The sequence below is a fragment of the Microtus ochrogaster genome, linkage group LG2, assembly GCF_000317375.1.
Source record: "Microtus ochrogaster isolate Prairie Vole_2 linkage group LG2, MicOch1.0, whole genome shotgun sequence".
NCBI classification, from domain to species: Eukaryota; Metazoa; Chordata; class Mammalia; order Rodentia; family Cricetidae; genus Microtus; species Microtus ochrogaster.
The window spans coordinates 27,435,661-27,452,806 of record NC_022028.1 but is presented as its reverse complement, the minus strand read 5'-3'; the positions used below and the strand labels follow the sequence as shown (position 1 = coordinate 27,452,806).

At 41.8% G+C, this 17,146-nt stretch overlaps 1 long non-coding RNA gene across 3 annotated transcripts in view; it reads left to right on the top strand.

Annotated features, from left to right (window-relative positions):
* Window positions 1-17,146, top strand: part of LOC102000915 — a 48,017-nt gene that overhangs the window by 10,981 nt on the left and 19,890 nt on the right. For 2 of the 3 annotated variants that reach the window (XR_003378112.1, XR_003378111.1), the window contains exon 2: window positions 16,185-16,347. The exons of the other annotated variant lie outside the window; for it this stretch is intronic. This is a non-coding gene — a long non-coding RNA (uncharacterized LOC102000915). The remainder of the gene's footprint in view (window positions 1-16,184; window positions 16,348-17,146) is intronic. 3 annotated transcript variants of the gene reach the window in all.

The following is a 17,146-nucleotide window of genomic DNA, read 5'->3' as shown; positions in this document are numbered from 1 at the left end:
CATGGGAAAAAAAAGTGAACTAGTTAAAGGAAAGTTGAGGCAAAATAAATTCCTCTCTCTTAAATTATTAACCAGGAATTGTTCGCTCTCCTTTCTGTGTCCCATCCAGTTTGTTCACTCCTCAAGGGGAGACAGGACAGGGACCTTTATAAACACATTAAAGATTTTCTTCTCTTCTGGGCTGTGAAGCTACATTGCATTTTTGTACCACAAGCTTTCTGAAGAGCATAGAAAAGAAACTTGATGGCGCTTGCCCTCTGTTGCACAACAGTTTGCACCCAAGGTTTTCTAATAATTAAGAAATACCAATGGCATTTTTTTTCAATAGTGTTTTCTTCTGTTTTGAGCTGCTGCTGTTAGCCCTAGAAGTTTGGTCTGCTGCACGTGAGCATGTACTACTATGCAAATGTATTCAGCTGGGATGTGTGTAGATCTTGTTCTGTACATAAACATGGATGCTGTGCATATGTATATTTACATCACGTGTAAATATGGTAGACATCAGTTTCTTGGATCTACTAATATTAGAGGACTTTGCTAGGGGTGTAGTTCTTGGAGACCTTCTGTTCAGCAGAAAAACCTCTGAGTAACTGTGGCACACACTAACCTACCCCAAGAGGCCATTGCAGCCAGCATCTTGATACAGTGTCAGCCATTCCTTTTCCTGAGATAATTTAGAAACAACCACATTTTCACAAAGCATGTTAATGGTGGGATGTTAGTGTTTCAGGGGATGAGCTTTTGTTTGTGAAATCAAAGTTAAGTTTTTCTTTGAATTATTTATCAGGATCTCTGCCCACAGGCTTTGCTAGGAGAAGGTAGATGCAAAGGGGGATGGTTCCACTTTTAATTATTTAAAGCAGATGTTAACATAATATTTTAAAACTGACCTTTTTGGAAAACAGGAAATAATCGTGTCTGTCAACACCCACCTTTGGGACTGTGAAAAACAAAACCCAAAATACAACTTAATGGCTTTCATAAAAAAAAAAAAAAGGACTCAGTTAACAGTTAACTAAAATATTGCCTGGCACCCCTTCGAAACTCCTCCTCCTCTTAAGTATAGTACAGTTTGGTAATATACTCCACATAGTTACACATGATGTAAATATACATATGCACAAGGGTAGATGTTTATGTACAGAACATAACAAAATATATACATACCCCAACTGAATATATTTGCATAGAACATGCCCATCCATGTGCAATATACCGCAGTTCTATGATTAACAATGCATTAAATAGCAGCGACTGAAAGCAAGAGGAACTGGGTGTATCTGATACTGAAACAAGTCAAAATTCCTTTTCAAATGCGAATAGGGCTTTTGGTAGCTGACACCCCAGAAAAGAAGAAGAGATTCCTAGCACCATGTTAAGCCCATTGAAAAGTACTCTGCACTTAAATAATGTGTTTGGTGTAGAATAAAAAAATGGTAGCGCATTTTAAAAAGGTACATTTAAAACATCAACATTCCATCTAAAGTCAGATATTTTTTCCTTTTGTCCTTTTTTTCATACATTGAATGCTATTGTCTTAGATCAAAAATCAAATTGTGATACGATGAAAGAAAGAGCAACAGTTTTGCTTTATTCTCCCCATTGTAAAGAAACCACATTGAGGTAGTTACTATTATAGGCCTCGCTGTGCACTAAAAGGGGATCTGTAGGCAAACTCTGTTCAAGAAGCAAATTTGAAGTATGTATTTTCCCTTGAAGTATAATTTGCATAGATGTAGGGTGACGTATTCCATACTTGCTTCTTTTAAGTGGTATTTTGAATCTTCGGATTTTTTGGAAGCTTTATTTTTGTTGTTGCTGTTAGGGATTACCGTCAAAATGAATATATTGACATTCGTTGGCAGGACTCCAAGCGTTCATTTGTGTTAAATAAATGTAAAGAAATGTCGGACCTGTATTTTCTCTTTCGAGGTCTATTGGTCCTAGTTGAACAAATCAAAATGATAAAGTTTTGAAGTTTCCTGAATCTTGTGATTAGGGACATTTTTTATGAATGATTTTTTTACACTGATATTATAAAATAATCTTGAGTTTTTATGTTCGAATACAAGTACATTTGCCTTGTAAAATATATATGTTCATGGTGACAGTGATTCCCTACTGGATTTGTTACTATTTGTTTGGAAGAGCACTTAAAAGGTTTATGACTCATCAACGATCCCCAAATATTAGTGACAAAAATGCGAACTAAAAATTAGTTTATCACAATATTTTTTTTACTTTTGTTCTTAATCTCTTTAAAAGTTCAAAATTAAAATGGTGGCAATAACATGTCAAAAATTAAAAACAAAACATTTTTCTCTAGTTAGCAGTTTAAGATGAGTTTCAAAAACGTACTTTTTTTTTTTCTAAAATTGAGCAAGTTTCTTATCTGCTGCTGTGATGTGATCTGAGGACACGGGACTACGTACTAACTCAAGACTGAAATGTTCATTCAAACATTCCTCTGAAGAGTCATTCACCACAACATGGGAAAATAACCTTTTCTGTCAATTTAATTAATGAAGTGGGTAAAGAACTAGTTAGCAAGCTCAGATTACACATGTAGAGAGATTTGTAAGAATAAAGACTTTGGCATTCATGGCCTAAAAGCAGGCAACTATAATATAGCAAATAAAAAAAAAACCCAGAACGTAGGCATCCAAGATTCCATTTCATTAAAAAATCTGGCAGTTAAAGAAAAGAAGGAAAAATGCTTATTAAATCAGGGAACTATAAAATGTTGACAGATCTTAAGTTTCATATCCAACTAGGCTCGTAGAAAACTGCGGGGTGTTGGTGGAATATAAGTTATTCTGTCAAACCATTTTTTCATAAAGAATTATCTTCTCAATACCCTCAAATTTAAACTCAAATTCATAGACTAGTCTCTCTCTTTCCCTTCCCCCTTCCTCCCTCCCTATTTTCCTTTTCCATTGCTGTCTCTAGTGTCTCCCACACCAAGTCTGTAAGCATTTGGGTGAGATGTGTAGTGGGCTCGGCAACACCTCAACAACCTCCATCCTTCCACTTCGGTAGTGCAAGTCAGTTATCCTAGGACCTGGGGCCTCTCAGAGCCTTACTTTCCTTCCTCATCCAAGTAACAGCATCTTTTAACTAGACAATGCCATCTTCAGGCCATGTCTGAAGAAGGCAAAAATAAGTGGGAGAATTGAGTGAATTATTTGTATAATTCAGGTATGTCTGCCCTCCCTCTCTTCTCACCCTTAAGAAAATAGTGAAAATTGTGCAATCTAAATTTGCTGCCGTAGTGAATTGGGACGATCTGGACTAAGTCTGTCAGCTATCGAGTGATGACGCGTCCTTCTAGCAATGCCCACAAAGATGGGCATTGCACCCTTGCACAGATGGGTATATACCCCTGCATATATGGGCGTGCACCTCTGCACAGAGCTGAGAGCAGTGTGCCTGCCAAGACTTATATAAAGACGGTTGAGGGGCCCAACTTACCAGACCTTGCCATGAATACTCATTGAATTGTTGGGTAGCTGTCCACCTTCCTGCTTTGACTCGTGAGAGTTCACACGCACATATCATAGCATGCTTTGATAGTAAAGAACCCCAACTGGGAACACTAGAATTGTTTATATTAAGCTGTGAATTATTTTTTTTCCATTTTACTTGTAATGAATTAGGGTCTTAGTCTCTTTGGATGATCAGACTAGGAAACATTTGTTGAACAAGCCTTCCAGGCTTTTCCGGTTTTGGGGGGTGGGCAGTTCTCGTAGTGTAATCTGGCGATTTAAAGATGTAGCCCTCTTACTTTTTATGGAGGCCAAAGTTGAGAGGAGGAGAAAAGACAAGGTTAATTATCGTGGGTGGCAATGGGGCTGGGGATAATTTAAAGTGGCGTGTAGAACAGCATGGCGTTGAACCGATACGGGTTTAGCTAAGGAACATTAGTAGACATTAATTACAGGTGCCTTTGAAAGTCTTACCTAGTTGCAAATATTGTTGAGGGAAAGGGCACCTGGACTTTTTGTTGATAAACTTTGCTTTCATTCTGAAAAAAAAAATTCCTGGAGAATCATGTCCCTTTCGTTACTTTGCAGTCCTCTAATTAAACAAGCTGAACACTGTTCCGCCACACACAGCCTGAACACTGCAAGGTAAATAAAACTGTGCTAGAGGAGAAGAAAACCCTGCAGAATTCATTTCTGTTGTGATCTCTGGAGAGAGGAGGCCGAGTGGACTATGAACTGGTAATGCTGTCTGTTTATTTATAAAGTTGGTTTTTTTTTATTATACTAATGGAGATTGCATTAACCTGGAAAAATGATGATACTCTTCTGAAAATTTTAATGATTCCTATTTTCAGTTGTACACAAACGTAGAGAAATACTAGGTGACATATAAGTCTGCACAGAAAATGAATGTGTAGAAAGAGATTAGCAAATAAGTATACGGTGGATCCTGTAACGAGTAGGTGTTTAGACATTAAAGTAGTGCGTCTACCAGCTTTATTAACCACTCAATGGTTTTTTTCTTCCATGGAGTTTTTAAAAACATATGCACTATAAAGCTATCAATGACTGTTCCTCATGCCAGACCCTTCCCAATAAAACGACCCATCCACAGATTTGAGGTAAAACAGAACAACACACGTCCTGTCAGCAATGTCTCTCAAGCTCAGTATTTACAAGATTTTCTTAAAAAAAAAAAAACCTATAGGGCTATTTACTTTGCTTTCTTTTCCTTCTCGTTTAAGAGGCCGGGCTGGTTCTCCCCATTGGCCACCGGCCTCCGTGGAGGCTGTGGAGAGGTAGCCATGGAATTTCTCTCTCTTTCACCTGCAAGTTGCGCACATTATTCTGCAGCTCGAAATAAGCATTCCCAATGAGTTGCATTCAGTGAGCGCCTTTCACAACATTAGTACAGAGCCGAGGTACAAAAGAATATTAATCTAATACATTCCAAAATTCAAATACTTGTGATTAATAAGCATTATTATCTATAAATAAGGCCCTAATGATACTTTGGCAGTGTTGTAAACACAAGAATCAGAGGCAATTATTGTCATTATTGTTCGGCAAGCACTTCCCATGAATACCAAATGGGTGTTGCTGTCCAGCTACTTGGCAAGTAAGGTCCCTGTAAAGAAGCAGATGTTGGCCAATCAGGACTGGCCACTATCAGCTGCCTTTAGCCTCAGCCTTAAAGAAAGAAAAGAAAAAGCAAACCCCCTAAACTCAGACATTAAAAACGGTTGTGTTGTGATTTTTCAAAACCTCCCTTTATTATAAACAAAAAGACGTATTGAGATAATGCTGCCGCTCCTTCCTGACGTTGGGGAGCTGGAGACAGCAGCGACCATTGTGCTATGTGGTAGCAAAAGTCTCATTTGTGAAACTCTCAGGCCTTCAGTGATGAGGGTTCTTCGAGGAAAATCAGTTGTGAATAGGAAGTGAGTTGGATCAAGGAAGAAATCCCTCAGAGGAGCACGGCTGAGACCAGGGTTGCATCTCTTCTCCTTGCCCAGGCCACACCAAAGTTCCTGCCCTCCCACCCTTCTACCCCCCCCTCCCCATCTACTAAACACAGCCTGCCTACCAGGTTTCTCTAACTCTTGTGTGGGTTGGGGTAGCTGAAGTGGAACTTATAGAAATCTCTTCATGGGGCCTGGGCTGTAGATCTGCTCCACACTCCAGGTTTTAGACATCAAGGCAGGACCAAGTGCACACGTGATCTGTTCTTTGCTTGTAGTTCAATGACAGTGGATAACAGCCAAATTGATTTTTGTGGATATTAAAAGATGATATGTATATATGTATATCTTCATATATATATTTTGATATATATATCTTTATGTATGTATCTCTTCACAAACACACACACACACACACACACACACACACACACTATACATCCCCATAAAGAATCAGTGTATTAACCATTGGGTTAGGTTCGTTTTCCATTTCTAAATGCTCGTCTGAGCTTTATGCCTTAAAGGTGGTACAGTTCTGAGTAGCAGGCCTTGAGAAGGCATTGGATTGGTCTTTCAGGGTACTGTCTTTCGGGTAACTCAGAAAAGGCAAGGGTTGGCCTTGGTGGGATTGGGGAAGCGATGTTGTGAAGGGCAACCTCTCTCCTGACTATGGTTGTTGGCTATCAATTCAGCATGATTGTGTTCTTAGGGAGAGTCCTTGGTAGAAGGAATACCAACCTGCTGGATGTGAGATTGTCCCATTTGGGCTTCTAATAGACATCTCGTTAGTGCCACTTTAAATTGGGTAAGATTTTTCCCTTTGTGCTCTCTGGGAATGAAAAACAAGTTAAGGCCATTGTTTTCACAATGGACAGAGAGGGGAGCCTGGGATCTGTCAACATAGGCGATATTCCTTTGTCCGTCTCTAGAACTGTCCTTGTTACCCTCAGTCGGAACTTTATCAAAAGGGGCAGGTGACGTTGTGCATGTGGTCAGGATTACTGGGCCTGCGAACACATGCTAAAGCCATGCTACAGAAGACAATTGTGTGGGTCTTGGGTCCTGCCCCCTTTCCGATCCCTTCTCTTGTGTGTTGAATTCCTCGGCCTGGGTTGGGGGACCAGAATCCAGTTCTATGTGCTCAAGTTCTTTCAGGGGTGTGAGAAAGGGTGAACTCTTCTGAGAAAACACCTCATTTAGGAACAGGGTGATGCAGGACTTTCCACCATCATAAAACCCACACGGACAGTGGCACTAATAATATTACTAGAGTTTACTAAAAATGATAATGAACCAGGCATCGAAGCTTGAACCTTATCTGTATTCTCCTACTTTAATTCTCTTCAAGGTGGTCTCTGTATTGAGGACTGGCAGGGACACCCAGCTGAGTGACACAGGCCTGTGCCACCTGCCAAGGTCATGGTATGGGGATGCTGCGTTTCCAAGTTGTAGCTTGTCTGCTAAAGACACTGTCTCCCAGTAGCAATGGTTTACCGTTTTCTGAATTTGTGGGTAGGTGAGGGAACATGTGTGCCTCTGCTTTCTGTCCTTGCTTCTGCATCTTGGAGTTCCCGGGACAATGCCCCTTCAGGACATCTCTATGTTAGTTTGCTAAGTGCTTCTGTGACATTTGGTGAATTCAGCCCCTTCGCCCCATTTCGTAGTAGAACAAAGGTGGCAACCGTTCCTAAGGCCACCTGACCCTTTGTAACTGTGTCCTCCCCCATCCCTGCCCTTTGTGATAACAAGAACAGAAGAAGGTTCCCATCTTAACTTGGCACAACTCTGCTGTGGATGCTGCGTTCACATAGAAGCATGGCAAGTTAGACTAAGCCTCTTGGCAAGAACGTGGGTGTATCTACACTCCCTCCTGTGCTCCCCGTCTGGACAGAAAAGTATTGGCTTTTGCGTCTCCCAGCACCCTGGGAAAAAAATCACTTAGTGGTGGAGAGCAACACCCCTAACCATAGCATTGACGGCTGGCATAGGAACCTTTGATCTTCTCATGAGGGAACCTGGGCCAGTGGTGATGGACATGCCTTTAACACCAGCTTGACTAGTGAGTGCCTATGGCACATAGGTAGGACCACTGCCCAAGCTTCTAGGAGTCATGATGTTGCTTGGGAAACAGTGGTAGTGTTTCATAAGCAACCGGCATTGCCCGTGGAGGGCGAATTCTGAGCTGGCCTTGCCTGCATCTCTCCTCTGGACTGTGAGCTGCTGGTTCATGCACTGACCTGGTGTGCAAAACCTGGTTCCTGGCTCGAGAAAGAAAATATGTGCTTTCGTCTGAAGCCAGAGAGGACATATGTTCAGCTGTGGAACTCTGTGAAGCAGGGGAACTCCACTCACGGGGATGGGGATGCGCAGTCTGTGAAAACTTCAATTATGACTTCATTTTTACCTGAGATTATTCACTGCTGCCCCTGGGCCCGGGAGGGCAAGATGCTATTTGTGAAGGTCAAAGTGAAAAGTTGCTTGCCTTTCAGAGAATGCCTCTTACCTAGCTGGTTCATTATTTAATAGTCTGTCTCATTCCCAGGAACGATTTGAGGCAGTACATGGTAGGAGATGAAGTAGGCGAGAGTCAGGGGTGGCTAAGGTGTGGCAGTGAACGCCTTCCTTCTCCTTCGAGAGGCTCCAGCCACACGGAATTCTGGAAGAAAAGGATCTTCTTTCTCCTTAACAAAAAGACAAAAAGTTGTGCAATGAGGACTTATTCTTGGGCATTTACAAACACAAAAACAGAAAAACAAAAACAAAAAACAAAGAGCAACAACAACAGCAAAACTTCAGAAACAGAAATCAAAGCAAAGCACCCCCATCCCAAATAACCCAAAACGTTTTCAACTTGGTTGCTGTGGGACTTGAAAACATTTCTTAGCCATTATATATATATATATATACATATATGTAATGTATATAATGTATATAATCAAAAAATATTGAGAGGAGAACTTATTGGGTGCCTTTTATTGGGTGTCTCAGTGAGAAAGCTCATCTTGAGTCAGATAAATTTCATATCAGAGAAAGGCATTACGATCTTCCTTGAAAATCATTAGTGCTGATCATTGCATGACATTTTACTCCCTGTGTTTACTTCCCATAAGCTACTTCGACAGTTTAAAAAAAACATAGATGACAGTCCCTCCAGGAAATCAACACGTGGTCTGTGCTCCACTTCTGACTGTTCATGTTTTTGTGCAGGCCACAGGTGCTGTGGAGAGAGAGCACAGGGAAGTTCCTCATGCCCAGGGACTGGGAGTTCCTGCACCCTCTCCCCCAGCCGCTCAGTGCTGAGGTGACTTCAGGGTAACATTTTTGGGGTTCAGCTGTGTTCATCTGTTCAATCTGGGTGTGGGATTGGGCTGACCTTTTCAGTCTCTGTAGACCGAGATTCTAGGAGTGTTGGGAATTTTCTGTCGTCTAGAGAATCCATTAATGGAGGCAAGACTTCTTGTCTGTGGTTAGATTCGAACTGATAGGAACTCGTGTGTAAAGAATACAGACCACTCCGCTGTGCAACATAAATCAATAAGTGGAAATGTAGCCATCGACAGCATTTGTATTTCTCCCTATTACAAAGCAGTGCCATCTCTTTGAATACAATACACTTTTATGCCCCATTAAAGCGTGCTTGACATAGCTTTCAACTACTTGCAAATGCTGAGAACTTGAAAAACATAACATTTACAAAAGATACATCTGGTGCATATTTATATGACTTGGAATAAGGAGTCATTTAAATACTGCTGAGCCATCTCCATATTAGGAGAAAAGATATTCCAGGTCCATATGTGAAATCGCTAGTGAAATATGTATAGGTTTCAATTTCTCCTGCACATTTTCTTTCCTTGACACATGTTAGAAATATGGAAATATTGATTAGGGATTAAATCATCTTTTTGAATTGTTGGAATCGCTTTCTCTCTGAATTTTATAGATTGCACCATTCGGATGAGTGTAAATGCCCGAGCTGGTAAGTTTTGAAAAAGAAAAACTGCTTTCTCTGGGGCAGAACTTCTTAACTTCGTGGCCATGAATCTGTTAATCATTAAGAGATGAGGTTTAGGGCCTCTGAGAAACCCCTGAGTTGGTATATGTGTGTGTGTGTGTGTGTGCACGCGCGCATGTGCGTGTGTGTGTATGTGTGTGTGTTTTATTCTTTTGCAGAGAATGCTTAATTCTTAGCAGTAACTAGAAGGGGTTTATGACCCTTTGCTAGTGGAAAAACTTTACCTCTAGGAAATCCCAAGAGCGGCAGTTTATAAGGATTATGCAAGCCCACCCTGGTCTCTGTGGGCCTCCGTAATAGAAGAAAAGGTAGCTTGATGGCCTCAGATGCCTTGTCCTTGTCCGACTGGAGATTCCGGAGTTCAGCTTGGAAGGAAGTGTACTCTCTTTTTCCTGTACCCTTGATCATCTACTTTTGTTCTGTGAGTCTGTACTCTTTCTCAGGCTGTTCCTGGGAGGGTTCTGTGTAAAAACCAGGTGATGTTGTTTGGCTGAAGAGTGTACAAATACAGTAGAGATGGGACAGGGAGAAAAGACCCCTAAAACTGTACAGCTCTTTTAGGATGCCTGGTGGTACAGCATATGAGACACAGAGCGTTCCTCTCTCTCTCTCTCTCTCTCTCTCTCTCTCTCTCTCTCTCTCTCTCTCTCTCTCACACACACACACACACACACACACACACACACACTCACACACACGCTTTAATTCATATCATGGTTTTGCTTTCAATTGAGAAAAGTGAGAAAAATCAAGGATGCTGTGTTCTCTACCACATAAAAGAAAAAAAAAAAAACAAACTGGCTGGGTAATGGAAGATTTCAAATCTCCTTGTCAATTTCCTATCTGTTGTCAGCCTGCATGATGTCTAAATCAGAAGAACTTGGGGATCTGTTTTCCCATCAGTTCTGAGGCTAAGGAATTTGGTGATGGAGTTCTGAGCCAGGAAATGGTCCTGTTTTGTATTCAGAGGCTCTGAGACCGCGCAGGGAGGCCAGGCTTTTGATAGATTCCCGAAGATTCCCCATGGGATTTCAACCTCAGAGGTCAGATAGGATTTCTCAGAGGAGCACTAGGAGAATGACAGAAGTGGCCGTGGAGTTTTGTTATTTCTCCGAGAGAACGTACGCCTCTGCAGACTTTGGTGACGTTGTCAGCCCCTAGCACCCACACTTCTTATGCAGAGAATTCTTCCAGTGGACATCAGCAGCCTTGGTCTAGAGGCTATACGGCATTTCCACGGATTTGGGATGGCACAGCTCCAGTTTCTCAAAGGCTCTGGAAGTTTCTCATCTTGCATTTGTGTTGTCACGTAGACCCAACTTTCAGAGATAGTGCAACCCCTCCCCCCCATTGCGGGGAAGTTCTTGAGAAGCATTCGTTTGAATGGCCCTCCCCCCCCCCAGGTTTTTTTCAGAGCCCTCATGATAATCATCATATCTGTGTTTCAGCTGAGTGTGTGGCCCAGCCTTCCATGCAGGCTGCATCCCAGATCCCAACCTCAGAGTTCCCAAACCTTAACCTTCCTGTTCTTTTCTCTTTCTCTAAACCTCTGTCTCCTATTGCAGATGGGGGGTTGGCTTCTGGGTTAAGACTTTTGGGAAGACGGCTTGTGGGGGAGGATAAAGTTTGAAAGGGTCTTACAGAGCCGTGTATCTGTACTGATGAACCTTGTATGATGTCTGGCTTATGTGATACACACATTAACAATCTTTAGAGACCAGAGAACCTGGGGGCTTAGTAGTAGTTGATTTATTTATTACTAATACATTTTTAACATTTGACAACTTTTCATGACCAATTAATAAACACGCACACACACACAAACACGCATGCACACACACACAAACACACATGCACATAGATGCACAGACAGAGAGGGAGAGAGGGAAAGAGAGAGAGAAAATGATATTTCAGGATTGATATGTAGACTAGGATCATAAGGACTTTGGAGAAGTAGCATAAGCGAGAAGCTCCTTAGGAAAACTGCTTTGTAAGTCAAAATTAGGCAAGAATTGCAGCAACTCAGCACTGCTCTGAAGTCAGAGATCCTGGTGCTTCTGACAACATGAAAAAGGCAGCCGATGGACTTCTGTGGTGCCTTGGGAAATGCTCCCTGGCTCCCTGGCCCTTAGTCTGCGTTTCCCACTTTGCATTACCATTTTGGTTTTGAAATAAGGGTCATTGTTAACCGAGGTTTCTGTCCCACCAGCTCTCACAGCCGTTTAGTCCCAAATAAACACACAGAGGTCTACACTAAATATAAACTGATTGGCCTAGTAGCTCAGGCTTCTTATTAACTCTTATAACTTATATTAGCCCATAATTCTTGTCTATGTTGGGCACGTGGCTTGGTACCTTTTTTGGAGAGGCAGTCACATCTTGCTTCCTTTGTGGTTGGGTCACAATTGCAGAATGTGCTTCTCTCTTCCCAGCATTCTTGCTGCTCCGCCTATACTTCTCTACTTCCTGCCTGGCTACTGGCTAATCAGCATTTTATTAAAATATAATTGACAGGGTACGGGTCATTGTCCCACAGCAGGTAATCATGGTCATGTCACTCAGATTGGAAATTACCATTATTACTCTTTAGAACTTGGTTGTGGAACTCCAGCTCAGGGAGGTTATATGTTTTCATAGAAGGGAGCAGATCCTTCAGATTACTGGCAAAAATATCAAAGAGTATTTTTTTTTTACTTTTTTATTTTTTTTATAAATTTATTTATTTAGTAAGGATTTCTGCCTCCTCCCCGCCACCGCCTCCCATTTCCCTCCCCCTCCCCTGATCAAGTCCCCCTCCCTCATCAGCTCGAAGAGCAATCAGGGTTCCCTGACCTGTGGGAAGTCCAAGGAACCTCCACCTCCATCCAGGTCTAGTAAGGTGAGCATCCAAACTGCCTAGGCTCCTCCAAAGCCAGTATGTGCAGTAGGATCAAAAACCCACTGCCATTGTTCTTGAGTTCTCAGTAGTCCTCATTGTCCGCTATGTTCAGCTAGTCTGGTTTTATCCCATGCTTTTTCAGACCCAGGCCAGCTGGCCTTGGTGAGTTCCCGAAAGAACATCCCCATTGTCTCAGAGTGTGGGTGCACCCCTCGCGGTCCTGAGTTCCTTGCTCGTGCTCCCTCTCCTTCTGCTCCTGATTTGGACCTTGAGATTTCTGTCCGGTGCTCCACTGTGGGTCTCTGTCTCTGTCTCCTTTCATTGCCTGATGAAGGTTAATATTCAGGAGGATGCCTATATGTTTGTCTTTGGATTCACCTTCTTATTTAGCTTCTCTAGGAACATGAATTATAAGCTCAATGTCCTTTATTTATGGCTAGAAACCAAATATGAGTGAGTACATCCCATGTTCCTCTTTTTGGGTCTGGCTTACCTCACTCAGAGGTAATAGCCAGAACATGGAAACAACCTAGATGCCCCTCAATGGAAGAATGGATGAAGAAAGTATGGAATATATACATATTAGAGTATTACTCAGCAGTAAAAAACAAGGACTTCTTGAATTTTGCATACAAATGGATGGAAATAGAAAACACTATCCTGAGTGAGGTAAGGAGTATTTTTTTTTTAAATCTCACAAAAGATGGGTATTTCCTTAATTACTTATGTGAATTCTCGAGCAGTTTTGCAAAGTAAATAGGAAGCAGTTCATCCACAGATGTTTTACCATCATGTTCTTCTGCAGCGAGAACCCCAAGACCAGAATTCTAGATTCTTCTATAGGTGACATTGAGAAAATATGTTCACAGCATTACAAAGATAAGCCAGGATGGTGTCAGTTGTCAGTATTTTTACTCTGGGGATGGAAAACATTATCATTGTTATAATAAAAACCTTTTTTAAAGCCTTAGTTGTTCTCACACTATTGTTCAAGGTGCTAAATTTTCTCTTTTCGGGGTGCTATGAGCCAGCAAGAGTTTGTTGGTGCTGAGGGTTGTTAAAGGAGACAAGAAGTTTTTTTCCCCCCAGAGGTGTAATTCAGTACAAGGAAAGGTGTGGACTGTGAAATTATCCCTCCAACTTTAGGATTCAGGCGTCTGTGAGTGGAGGACCGAAGGTTTGCATTGCAGATACGAATCTGAAGAGCAGCCATGTTATCAATAACTCCTATGAGGAAGTACTACAAATTGACTAACAGAGAAAAGTGCACTGTGGAGCACAGGCTTAAATGGCTGGTCCATTTGGGCTGAAGAGAGTGAGGGATACGGTCAGCTAAAAATTCTAGTGAGGCGGGGGAACTAGTCAACTCAGGACACAGATTCAGCAGGGCTAAAGTTTGAAACATGAATTGCAGGGTTCAAGCAACGATGTCAAAATCAAAGAATAGCGTGAAGAAATACAGGCACAGCCCCCATGCCTTTTGCAAAGTCACAGAACAGATTGGGAGCATCTTTTGAAAGGACTTGAGATGAATGTGAGCTTTATGGGTAGGAAAATAAATGGAAAGACTTTAATCAAAATCTAGAGGTTTACAAAAAAAAATCCCCCCATGTATGTATGTATTTATTTAGAAATATACATGTGTTTTGAATAATAAAAGGCTTTCCTTTCTGAGTTTTGCTGGGTGTTGAAAGTAGCTAATATATTTATCTGCACTCTTACCTGGCTCAATTGAGGCAGCCTTTAGTGCTTCTTCCTTTGCCTCTGATGTCCATTTCTGTGTATTTTCTAAGCAGCCAGTACTTATGTATTTTGTGCAGAATTATTTTTGGTAAGGACCTCTTTACCCCCCACCCCATCCACCCTTTGTAGTATTTGGATGCTAGTTCCCTATAGTTTGGGCATTTGACTACTTGGTCCCCAGTTGGTGGATGTTTGGGGAGGCTTAGGATGTGTATTCTTGCTGGAGGACATATGGCACTTTGGGGTTTATAAGGCTTGTGCCTTTCCAAGTTGGCTGTCTCTGTTTCCTGTTTGTGGTCCATGCTGTGAACTCTCAGCTGTTCCTGGTGCCTGCTACCACGCTTCTCTGCTGCGATGGTGGTCCTAAGCCGCAAGCCCCCAAATCAACCCTTCCTTTATTTGTTGCTTTTGGCCATGCTTTTTGACACAGCAGTAGAGACATAACCAATACCCTGATCAAATTCTTCTCTCCTCTTAAAAGCTACCTACTTTTTGACACTTTTCTTCCTTGTATTACTCTGTTTCCCTTCTTCTCAGTGATTTTGCTGGAATTTCTTCTCTGCCTCATCATCCCTCTCCCCTCTCCATATTCCTTAAGCATCTTTTGACGATACCGTGTCTGTGATTTTCTCGTCTCTCTGTTCTCTTTGTTTTTATGGACACAATACATTGTGTTTTTTCATAGTGGTTTATTTTAAAAATCCTAAGCTACTGATAAATTCAAACCAATATACAACAATGGAAAGTTACCTTTTTATGCAGTTTTTTATGAACTTATCAAATGGATTCAGTTCAAGATGTCTTTTCTGTAGTTGCCCAGATGGGGCTCTCTTCCCATGGCCATAGACACCTTTCTACCTTGCTGCTTCAAATCCCACTTTATTCAGCAGGCTTTGAGCTTGTGCTCTGGGACCCTAGGTTGAGATTTCTGCATTTCTGATAGTGATAGAGGGCTTAGCGTATTTTCTTCATAGCAACTATGTGCACGCCTGTGGAGGGTTGTGTGTAAAATATACATCAAGCGCTGAAGACTTGGTCTCAAGTTGGTAGCACTCTCGAGAGGTCATGAAATCATGAGGGCTCAGATGTCACTGTGCTGAATGTTCTATTAGTGGATGAGGCCTGGTGAGAGGGAGTAGCTTGTAGGGAGAGGGTATCCTCGCTAGGGTTTCCATTGCTGTGAAGAGACACCATGACTACAACGACGCTTTGTTTTTCTTCTGTTCCATCAGTAATCAGTTATTTTAATGAGGTGAAGGTGGTCAAGCCTAACCATAGTAGATAGCTGTATTAGACTCTGTTCTACTGCCAGGATAAAGCACCGTGGTCCAGTCAGCTTACAGAAATGGAGACTCATACTTCCATGGGGAATTGGAGAACTCAATACCAGTCTTTTGAAGCCTCAGAGTTCACCCCCAGTGACACACTTCCTCCCGCAAGCCCATACCTCCTACGCTTCCCAAACAGCCATCAACTTGGGACCAAGTGTTTAAAAGCCAGAATGACATCTCATTTAAATCACCACAGCGGTGTAAATGTCACAAGAGACTCTTGAAAATGGAGACATTGTCAAGCCAAAGTGAACAAGACCCAATTTGCACACTTTTCTCCAGACTGGACTTAGGAATTTTACTCCCATCAAGTAGTATATACAGGCTCTCTTTTGCCCATCCTAATCGGCGTTGGTTATGTTGTTTTCTGTTCAGTAATAGCCATTCTAGTGAGGGAGATAGTATTTTATTTTGTTCTGTTCTGTGTGTCTCTTTTGGCTAATGAAGTTGAGCCCTTCTGGTACACATCCCAAAGCCATGAAACCGCTCCAGCAAAGAGCGAAGTGCACCTTGGACTATTATTGCAGCTCTGATTCCTAATAGCCAAGATATGAAACAGCATACAATTAAATAACATGAGCAAAAATATCCAAATGATTTTTCTTTTTTTGCAAGCTTGTTTATACTTTGTAAAGCAGTTGTTAGGACAACAGCCTTTGATGTTGGGGCAGTACTGGTCTGAGCATTTCCCATAGCCTATGAATTATAAAGGTGACTGGCCCAGCCATGGGTGAATTCTAAGGATTGTTTCCCCTTTATTTGTCCTTTCAGGGGGTTGTTTTGATGGCCTTGGGGAGTATCCACACCTGTTCAACTGACCACAGCAACTCTTATAAAAGAACACATCGAATTGAGTGTCTTACAGTTCCGAGGTTCAGTCCATCATCATCATGATGGGTCATGGCACCATGCAGGCAGACATGGTGCTGGACAGGTAACTGAAAGTTCTCCATCTTGTGCAGCAACGGGAAGTGAAATGAGACACTGGGCATGGCTCGAGCATATGCAAGACTTCAAAGTCCACCTCCACAGTGACATACCTACTCCACCAAACCTACTCCAGCAAGACCACACCTACTCCAACAAAACCACACCCCCTAATAGTGCCAAATAGTGCCTCTTTGGGGGCCCTTTGAAGGATATATATTGTCTTTGGCACCTTCCCTTCTTCTTCATCCTTCTTTTCCTCTTCTTCTTCCCGTGCATCCTACCTACTCCGTGCCAAGAAGCTTTGTGTTTTATTTTGTTCTTCTACCATGATCTTTCTGGCTTGACACAGGCCCAAGCAATGGGGCTCACTGACTGTAGATTGAAACCTCTGAAATTATGAGCCAAGTAATTGTTTGCTCCCTTATTTATTTCGGTATTCCATCATAATGATGAACGCTAACAGAATAATAAGTCCATAGTCATTAACAAGCAAACAAACAAGCAAACAACTTTGTAGTTGGACTTTCTTTGGATCACCAGCTCCCAAGTAATAATATGGAGACTTCTTATTAAGTATGAAGCTTGGCCTTAGCTTAGGCTTGTTCCCAACTTGCTCTTAAATATTAAATTAACTGTTCATATTCATTTACATTCTGTCACATGGCTCGTTACCTCCCCTCCATATAATACATCCAACTTCCTCTGTGTCTTGTTGGCAAATTCCCCACACCAGATTCTAACCCAGAGTTCCTATCTCTGCCTAGAAGTCCCACCTATCATTCAGCTCTTTTTTAAAAAAAAAA